Source organism: Zeugodacus cucurbitae, chromosome 3 (assembly GCF_028554725.1).
Source record: "Zeugodacus cucurbitae isolate PBARC_wt_2022May chromosome 3, idZeuCucr1.2, whole genome shotgun sequence".
Classification (NCBI taxonomy): domain Eukaryota; kingdom Metazoa; phylum Arthropoda; class Insecta; order Diptera; family Tephritidae; genus Zeugodacus; species Zeugodacus cucurbitae.
In genome coordinates this window covers 11,463,777-11,473,742 of record NC_071668.1, presented here as the reverse complement: position 1 = coordinate 11,473,742, position 9,966 = coordinate 11,463,777, and the positions used below count along the sequence as shown (strand labels likewise).

Genomic DNA, 9,966 nt, shown 5'->3' with positions numbered 1-9,966 from the left:
ATTATCCGCGCCGACTTCTTGCTCCACACTCAGCTCCAAGTCGTCTTATGAGGATGCTGACATGTAGTTGCAGCTGTTGATCTTTGCACTGCTCATTCAGGTTATTGTCCACAATCCAAATGATTTCGGGCGCCTATTGAACGCTCATGGCCAAAGTGATTTGCATTCGTTTGGACGGCGCACATTCGACACCCTCGTTCACGTGCTTATTACGCAGCTGGTTTCTGTGAAAAGCGTTGCTGTTGTCGCTGGTGTTCCTGATGAAGAACCGAAATTTTTGTTTAAAAGCTGTCAGAGCTACAGCTAGTTGTGAGTTTAATCATGATGGATCCTGAAAAGAGGTTTTATTGGGGGTAATTATGAAGGCAGTGGGTACAAATCAGATATTAATTCCACTAACCTGTTGTGTCTGCGCAACGGCTACCAATTGGAGTCCGTGGAATTGATGGTTGAAGACGTGCCAAATTGTGTTGCTACCGCACGGTATGACTTGCACTCTACTTGCACCATTCCGAACATTTTGTTGCTTTCGAATTATTTGCATAACCTCCATTTTACATCTCGGTGAAAAAGTGACAAACTTTTATTTATACGGATTATTAAAGTCGTCTCACCTAATTGTAATATTTTTATTTTCTTTATCCGGAAAAATTGTAAAATTCGTGTATTTTTACATTTTAGAGTGGTCACTTGTAAATTTTTGCAAAGATGACATTTTTGCGCGCCTGTGGAATTCGTGAAGGCGCAATAAGCGACAGCTGACACGAGGGAGGTGTGGCGACAACAACAATAAATTAAGAATATAAATTAATCATTGTGAATTTTTGGCGACACTTTCCATGCGTACTGTACCTGCCGTAGTGTAAATTTGAGCCGCGGACAAATTTCATTTTTTGCCGCTGGGGTGCCCAGAAAAATTAATGCATGAAATTTTAAAATGACGCCGTTTTAATGCAATTTAACTAATTATCGTCAAATAGAATGAAATAAATTAATATAAAAACCGAATCTTTATTTTGCAAGTGAAGATTTTGCACATTTTTCAATATTATTTAATACTTATATTAATATGATTTGTTTATCTTCATCTATTAACTGTGACGCCGTAAATTGTTGCTTCTTCTCTCATTGATGACATGCTCCCATGTTTCATATTTAAGACCATTTCATTTTGCATGGACTCCTGTGCCTGCTTTGGGTTTTCTGCTTGCCGTTGTCGTTGTTCCCCCCAATTCTTCTAAAGCTGTCCCTGCTGTGTGAAGTGAAGAAATCCACCGATTTCAGCTTCTCGACCGCATTGAAGTACCGGCCTGACGGATGAGGAGGATATGCTGGCATGTTGTTGTTGATGCTGATCTTTGCTTTGCTTATTGAGGTCATTGTCGACGATCTAGATGGTTTCGGGCGCCTGTTGCAGGCTCTTACTAAGGTGATTTGCATAAGTTTGGGTATTCTCGTGCACGTATTTGCTTATTGGCCAGCTGATTGCTGTGAAAAGCGTTGGTGTGGTCGCTAGTCTTCCTGATGAAGAACTGAAATTTTTGTCTAAAAGCTGTCAGAGCTACAGCTAGTGGCGACTTTAATCATGAATGATCCTGAAAAGAGATTTTATAAGGTGTAATTATGGAGGCAGAGGGTACAAATCAGATATTAATTCCACTAACCTGTTGTGCCTACGAAACGGCTATCAATTGCAGGGTCATGCTGAAGCCCGTGGAATTGATTGTTGAAGACGTGCCAAATTGTGTTGCTACTGCACGGTATGACTTGCACCACTTTGAACATTTTGTTGCTTACAAATTATTTGCATAACCTCCATTTTATATCACGGAGAAAAAGTGATAAACTTTTATTTATATAGATTATTAAAGTCGTCTCACCTAATTGCAATATCTTGTATTACCGGAGAAAATTGTGAATTTTGTGTATTTTTACACTTCAGAGTGGTCACTTGTACATTTTCGCGCGCCTGGTAGAATTCGTGAAGGCGCAATAAGCGACAGCTGACACGACGATGGTGCGACGCAATAAATTAAGAATCATTGTGAATATTTTCGGCACTTTCCATGCGTACTGTAGTGCCGTTTCCTTCTGTACAATTATTTGTGCGGTCTTTTCATGCATTTCAATTTTGCCGCTGGGGTGCCCAGAAAAAATTAATACATGCAAGTTTAAAATGACCCCGTTTTAATGCAATTTAACCAATTTTCGTCAAATAAAATGAAATAAAATAATGAAAAAACGATTTTTTGAATTTTTTCTTTATTTTAAAAATAAGATTTTGCACACTTTTCATTATTATTTTATTGATACATGTATATTAATTGTTTATCTTAATCTGTTAACAGTCACTTTTACTTTCTTGCCGCCACTGTTGCGCATTTGTCGCCATCAATTGTGGCTCCTGCAGCACATTTTCATTAATGACTTGCTCCTATGCTTAATATTTAATAGCATTTTATTTTGCACGGACTCCTGTGGCTGCCTTGGGTTTTCTGCTTCCCGTTCTCGTTGTTCCCCCAATTCTTCTGAGGCTATCGCCCCATTATCTGTGCCGCCTTCTTGATCCACACTCAACTCCAACTTGTCGCATGAGGATGATAAGCACTGGTCATTGTCACTGTTGCTGTAAAAAACGTTGCTGTTTTCGCTGGCGTTCCTGATATAGAACTGAAATGTTCCTTATTGTTGATGTTGTGCTCCTGTTCGGTATTTAAGATAATTTTTTTTCATTTTGCATGAACTCGTGTCGCTCGCTTGCGGCTGACCGCCATTATCTTCTTGATCCACACTCAATTCCAAGTTGTCGTATGAAGTGAAGAAAGCCACTGATTTCAGCTTCTCGATAGTACCGGCCTGACGGATGATGAGGATATGCTGGCATCTTGTTGCTGATGCAGATCTTTGTACGATCCAGATGGTTTCGGGCGCCTGTTGCGGGCTCTTGGCCAAGTTAATTTGCGTAAGTTTGGACGACGTTTATTCGACATCCTCGTGCACATGCTCATTGGGCTGCTGGTTCATTGGTGATGCCGCTGTTTCTAATTGAGAACAAGAAATGTTTGCTTTGAAGCTGTCAGATCTATAGCTAAAGAAGGATCCTGGAAAGGGATTTTATTAAGTGTAATTGTGGTGGTAGAGGCTACAATTTAAATGTTAATTCCACTAACCTGTTTTGCCTGCGCAACCGGAGCCAATAGCAGCGCCATGCTGAAGTCCATGGAATTGATGGTTGGACACCTGCCAAAATCTGCTGCTGATGCACGGCGCGACTTGTATTCGTAGTTGCACCACTCTAGATTTTCTAGTTCGGAGAATGACAAACTTTTATTTATACGGATTATTAAAGTCGTCTCACCTAACTGCAATATTTCTATTTTCTTTATCCGGAAAAACTGTGAAATTCGTGTATTTTTACATTTTAGAGTAGTCACTTGTAAATTTTTGCAAAGCTGACATTTTAACGCGCCTGTGGAATTCTTGAAGGCGCATCAAGCGACAGCTGACACGACGAAGGTGTGACGACAACAACAATAAATTAAGAATATAAATGATTGTGAATTTTTGCGACACTTTCCATGCGTACTGTACCTGACGTAGTGTAATTTTCATCCGTACTCTTGTCAATGCGGATTTTTTATGCGTACTGTTCGATATGTGATGTCTTCGCTAATGGTTTTCGACCGGGCTAAATAATTTTTGTGGTTGCTTGCTGAAAATTCTGCATTTCTGGGTGCCTGGTGCAAATCGTCAAATTTGAGCCGCGGCCAAATTTCATTTTTGCCGCTGGGGTGACCAGAAAAAATTATCCATGGAATTTTAAAATGACGCCGTTTTAACGCAATTTAACTAATTTTTTGAAATGAATTAAATAAATTAAGTGAAAAAACAAATATTGGTTTCTTTATTATGCAAATGAAGATTTTACACACTTTTCATTATTATTTTTAATGATACATGTATATTATTTGTTTGTCTTAATCTATTAACTGTGACGCTGTCAATTGTTGCTTCTTCTCTCATTGATGACATGCTCCTATGTTTCATATTTAAGCACATTTCACTTTGCATGGACTCCTGTGGCTGCCTGGCGTTTTGTTGTTCTCGTTGTTCCCCCAATTCTTCTAAGGCTGTCGCCCCATTATCCACGCCGCTTTCTTGCTCTACACTCAACTCCAAGTCGTCGTATGAGGATGCTGGCATGTAGTTGCAGCTGCTGATCTTTGCACTGCTCATTCAGGTTATTGTCCACAATCCAAATGATTTCGGGCGCATATTGAACGCTCATGGCCAAAGTGATTTGCATTCGTTTGGACGGCGCACATTCGACACCCTTGTTCACGTGCTTATTACGCAGCTGGTTTCTGTGAAAAGCGTTGCTGTTGTCGCTGGTGTTCCTGATGAAGAACTGAAATTTTTGTTTAAAAGCTGTCAGAGCTACAGCTAGTTGTGAGTTTAATCATGATGGATCCTGAAAAGAGGTTTTATTGGGGGTAATTATGAAGGCAGTGGGTACAAATCAGATATTAATTCCACTAACCTGTTGTCTGCGCAACGGCTACCAATTGGAGTCCGTGGAATTGATGGTTGAAGACGTGCCAAATTGTGTTGCTACCGCACGGTATGACTTGCACTCTACTTGCACCATTCCGAACATTTTGTTGCTTTCGAATTATTTGCATAACCTCCATTTTACATCTCGGTGAAAAAGTGACAAACTTTTATTTATACGGATTATTAAAGTCGCCTCACCTAATTGTAATATTTTTATTTTCTTTATCCGGAAAAATTGTAAAATTCGTGTATTTTTACATTTTAGAGTGGTCACTTGTAAATTTTTGCAAAGATGACATTTTTGCGCGCCTGTGGAATTCGTGAAGGCGCAACAAGCGACAGCTGACACGACGAAGGTGTGGCGACAACAACAATAAATTAAGAATATAAATGAATCATTGTGAATTTTTGGCGACACTTTCCATGCGTACTGTACCTGCCGTAGTGTATATTTGAGCCGCGGACAAATTTCATTTTTTGCCGCTGGGGTGCCCAGAAAAATTGATGCATGAAATTTTAAAATGACGCCGTTTTAATCCAATTTAACTAATTATCGTCAAATAGAATGAAATAAATTAATGTAAAAACCGAATCTTTATTTTGCAAGTGAAGATTTTGCACATTTTTCAATATTATTTAATACTTATATTAATAATATTTGTTTATCTTAATCTATTAACTGTGACGCCGTAAATTGTTGCTTCTTCTCTTATTGATGACATGCTCCCATGTTGTATATTTAAGACCATTTCATTTAAGCTTTGGGTTTTCTGCTTGCCGTTCTCGTTGTTTCCCCAATTCTTCTAAAGCTGTCCCTGCTGTGTGAAGTGAAGAAAGCCACCGATTTCAGCTTCTCGACCGCATTGAAGTACCGGCCTGACAGATGAGGAGGATATGCTGGCATTTTGTTGCTGATGCTGATCTTTGCACTGCTTATTGAGGTCATTGTCAACGATCCAGATGGTTTCGGGCGCCTGTTGCAGGCTCTTACCAAGGTGATTTGCATAAGTTTGGGTATTCTCGTGCACGTATTTGCTTATTGGCCAGCTAATTGCTGTGAAAAGCGTTGGTGTGGTCGCTAGTCTTCCTGATGAAGAACTGAAATTTTTGTCTAAAAGCTGTCAGAGCTACAGCTAGTGGCGACTTTAATAATGAATGATCCTGAAAAGAGATTTTATAGGGTGTAATTATGGAGGCAGAGGGTACAAATCAGATATTAATTCCACTAACCTGTTGTGTCTGCGCAATGGCTGCCAATTGCAGGCTCATGCTGAAGCCAGTGGAATTGATGGAGCAAGACGTGTCAAATTGTGTTGCTGATGCCCGGTACAACTTGGATTCGTAGTTGCACCACTTTAAATATTTTCTTGCTCACAAGAACTGATAAATTTTTATTCATACGGATTATTAAAGTCATCTCACCTAATTGCAATATTTTTACTTTCTTTATCCGGAAAAATTGTGAAATTCGTGTATTTTTACACTTTAGAGTGGTCACTTGTACATTTTTGGGCGCCTGATAAAATTCGTGAAGGCGCAACGAGGGACAGCTGACACGACAATGGTGTGACGACTACAACAATAAAGAATCATTGTGAATTTTTGCGACACTTTCCATGTATACTGTACCCACCTGTAGTCCGTACTATGGTCAATGTGGCCTTTCCTGGCGTACTGTTCCATCTGTGATGTCTTCGCTAATGGTTTTCGACCGGGCTAAATAATTTTTGTGGTTGCTTGCTGAAAATTCTGCATTTCTGGGTGCCTGGTGCAAATCGTCAAATTTGAGCTGCGGACAAATTTCATTTTTGCCGCTGGGGTGACCAGAAAAAAATAATCATTGAATTTTAAAATGACGCCGTTTTAACGCAATTTAACTAATTTTCGTCAAATGAATTAAATAAATTAAGGGAAAAAACAAATTTTGGTTTCTTTATTTTGAAAATGAATATTTTGCACACTTTTCATTATTATTTTTAATGATACATGTATATTATTTGTTGATCTTAATCTATTAACTGTGACGCTGTCAATTGTTGCTTCTTCTCTCATTGATGACATGCTCCTATGTTTCATATTTAAGAGCATTTCACTTTGCATGGACTCCTGTGGCTGCCTGGGGTTTTGTTGTTCTCGTTGTTCCCCTAATTCTTCTAAGGCTGTCGCCCCATTATCCACGCCGCTTTCTTGCTCTACACTCAACTCCAAGTCGTCGTATGAGGATACTGGCATGTTGTTGCAGCTGCTGATCTTTGCACTGCTCATTTAGGGTATTGTCCGCAATCCAAATGATTTCGAGCGCCTATTGCACGTTCTTGGCCAAGGTGATTTGCATAAGTTTGGACGTCGCACATTCGACATCCTCGTCCATGTGCTTATTAGGCAGCTGGTTGCTGTGAAAAGCGTTGCTGTTGTTGCTGGTATACTGAGCTGAGGTATTCCAGAGCTACAGCTAGTGGCGACTTTAATAATGAATGATCCTGAAAAGAGATTTTATATGGTGTAATTATGGTGGCAAAGGCTACAAATACAAATTTAATTATACTAACCTGTCGTGCCTGCGCAACGGCTGTCAATTGCAGGGCCATGCTGAAGCCCGTGGAATTGATGGTTGAAGACGTGCCAAATTGTGTTGCTACCGCACGGTATGACTTGCACTCTACTTGCACCATTCCGAACACTTTGTTGCTTTCAAATTATTTGCATAACCTCCATTTTATATCTCGGAGAAAAAGGGATAAACTTTTATTTATACGGATTATTAAAGTCATCTCACCTAATTGCAATATTTTTATTTTCTTTATTCGGAAAAATTGTAAAATTCGTGTATTTTTACATTTTAGAGTGGTCACTTGTAAATTTTTGCAAAGATGACATTTTTGCGCGCCTAGTAGAATTCGTGAAGGCGCAATAAGCGACAGCTGACACGACGAAGGTGTGGCGACAACAACAATAAATTAAGAATATAAATTAATCATTGTGAATTTTTGGCGACACTTTCCATGCGTACTGTACCTGCCGTAGTGTAAATTTGAGCCGCGGACAAATTTCATTTTTTGCCGCTGGGGTGCCCAGAAAAATTGATGCATGAAATTTTAAAATGACGCCGTTTTAATGCAATTTAACTAATTATCGTCAAATAGAATGAAATAAATTAATGTAAAAAACCGAATCTTTATTTTGCAAGTGAAGATTTTGCACATTTTTCAATATTATTTAATACTTATATTAATATTATTTGTTTATCTTATTATCGTTGTTCCCCCAATTCTTCTAAAGCTGTCCCTGCTGTGTGAAGTGAAGAAAGCCACCGATTTCAGCTTCTCGACCGCATTGAAGTACCGGCCTGACGGATGAGGAGGATATGCTGGCATGTTGTTGCTGAGGCTGATCTTTGCACTGCTTATTGAGGTCATTGTCGACGATCCAGATGGTTTCGGGCGCCTGTTGCAGGCTCTTACTAAGGTGATTTGCATAAGTTTGGGTATTCTCGTGCACGTATTTGTTTATTGGCCAGCTGATTGATGTGAAAAGCGTTGGTGTGGTCGCTAGTCTTCCTTATGAAGAACTGAAATTTTTGTCTAAAAGCTGTCAGAGCTGCAGCTAGTGGCGACTTTAATCATGAATGATCCTGAAAAGAGATTTTATAAGGTGTAATTATGGAGGCAGAGGGTACAAATCAGATATTAATTCCACTAACCTGTTGTGTCTGCGCAACGTCTGTCAAATGCAGGCTCATACTGAAGCCCGTGGAATTGATGGTTGAAGACGTTCCAAATTGTGTTGCTCCTGCACGGTATGACTTGCATCACTTTGAACATTTTGTTGCTTACAAATTATTTGCATAACCTCCATTTTATATCCCGGAGAAAAAGTGATAAACTTTTATTTATATAGATTATTAAAGTCGTCTCACCTAATTGCAATATCTTGTATTACCGGAGAAAATTGTAAATTTTGTGTATTTTTACACTTCAAAGTGGTCACTTGTACATTTTCGCGCGCCTGGTAGAATTCGTGAAGGCGCAATAAGCGACAGCTGACACGACGATGGTGCGACGCAATAAATTGCGAATCATTGTGAATAATTTCGGCACTTTCCATGCGTACGTGCCCAGAAAAAATTATGCATAGAATTTTAAAATGACGCCGTTTTAATGCAATCAGACAAAATTCGTCAAATAAAATGAAATAAATTAATGGAAAAAACGACTTTTTGTGTAAATTGCTTTATTTAATTTTACATATGAAGATTTTATACATTTTACACAAGTATTTGTAATAGCATGCTTTTTTTTCATACTGTCACCTACCACCTTTCGGTGCATTTGCCGGCGTCAATTGTTACTCCATCATATTTACATCAATTACATGCTCCTGTAGTTGTGTTTTTGTTCGATATTTAAGATCATTTATTTCATTTTGCATGGACTCGTGTTGTTCGCTTGCGGATGACGCTGTCGCTGCGCCATCGTATCCTTGCTCCACACTCAATTCCAAGTTGTCGTATAAAGTGAAGAAAGCCACCGATTTCAGCTTTTCCACCGCATTGAAGTACCGGCCTGACAGATGAGGAGGATATGCTGGCATGTTGTTGCTGATGCTGATCTTTGCACTGCTTATTGAGGTCATTGTCGACGATCCAGATGGTTTCGGGCGCCTGTTGCAGGATCTTAGCCAAGGTGATTTGCATTAGTTTGGACAGCGCACATTCGACATCCTCGTTCACGTGCTTATTAGGCAGCTGGATGCTGGGATAGGCTTTGCTATTGTCGCTGGTCATCATGAAGAACAGAATTTTCTACTTCCAAGCTGTCTGATCTATAGCTAGTGGCACGTTTAATCATGCAGGATCCTGAAAAGAGATTATAGAGGGTGTAATTATGGAGGCAGAGGGTACAAATCAGATATTAATTCCACTAACCTGTTGTGTCTGCGCAACTGCTGCCAATTGCAGGCTCATGCTGAAGCCAGTGGAATTGATGGAGCAAGACGTGCCAAATTGTGTTGCTGATGCCCGGTACAACTTGGATTCGTAGTTGCACCACTTTAAATATTTTCTTGCTCAGAAAAACTGATAAATTTTTATTCATACGGATTATTAAAGTCATCTCACCTAATTGCAATATTTTTACTTTCTTTATCCGGAAAAATTGTGAAATTCGTGTATTTTTACACTTTAGAGTGGTCACTTGTACATTTTTGGGCGCCTGATAAAATTCGTGAAAAAGCAACGAGAGACAGCTGACACGACAATGGTGTGACGACTACAACAATAAAGAATCATTGTGAATTTTTGCGACACTTTCCATGTATACTGTACCCACCTGTAGTCCGTACTATATTGCCAATGTGGCCTTTCCCTGCGTACTGTTCGTATGTGGTGTCTTCGCTAATGGTTTTCGACCAGGC

The 9,966-nt window shown here is 39.4% G+C and overlaps 1 long non-coding RNA gene across 1 annotated transcript; it reads right to left on the bottom strand.

Annotated features, from left to right (window-relative positions):
* Positions 1 to 2,535: 2,535 nt before the first annotated feature.
* On the bottom strand, positions 2,536 to 3,851 carry LOC114803772 (uncharacterized). The gene is made up of 2 exons (XR_008470321.1): positions 3,171 to 3,851; positions 2,536 to 3,101 (listed from the first exon to the last, which is right to left on the bottom strand). It is a non-coding gene; the product is annotated as an uncharacterized LOC114803772 (long non-coding RNA).
* Positions 3,852 to 9,966: the final 6,115 nt, after the last annotated feature.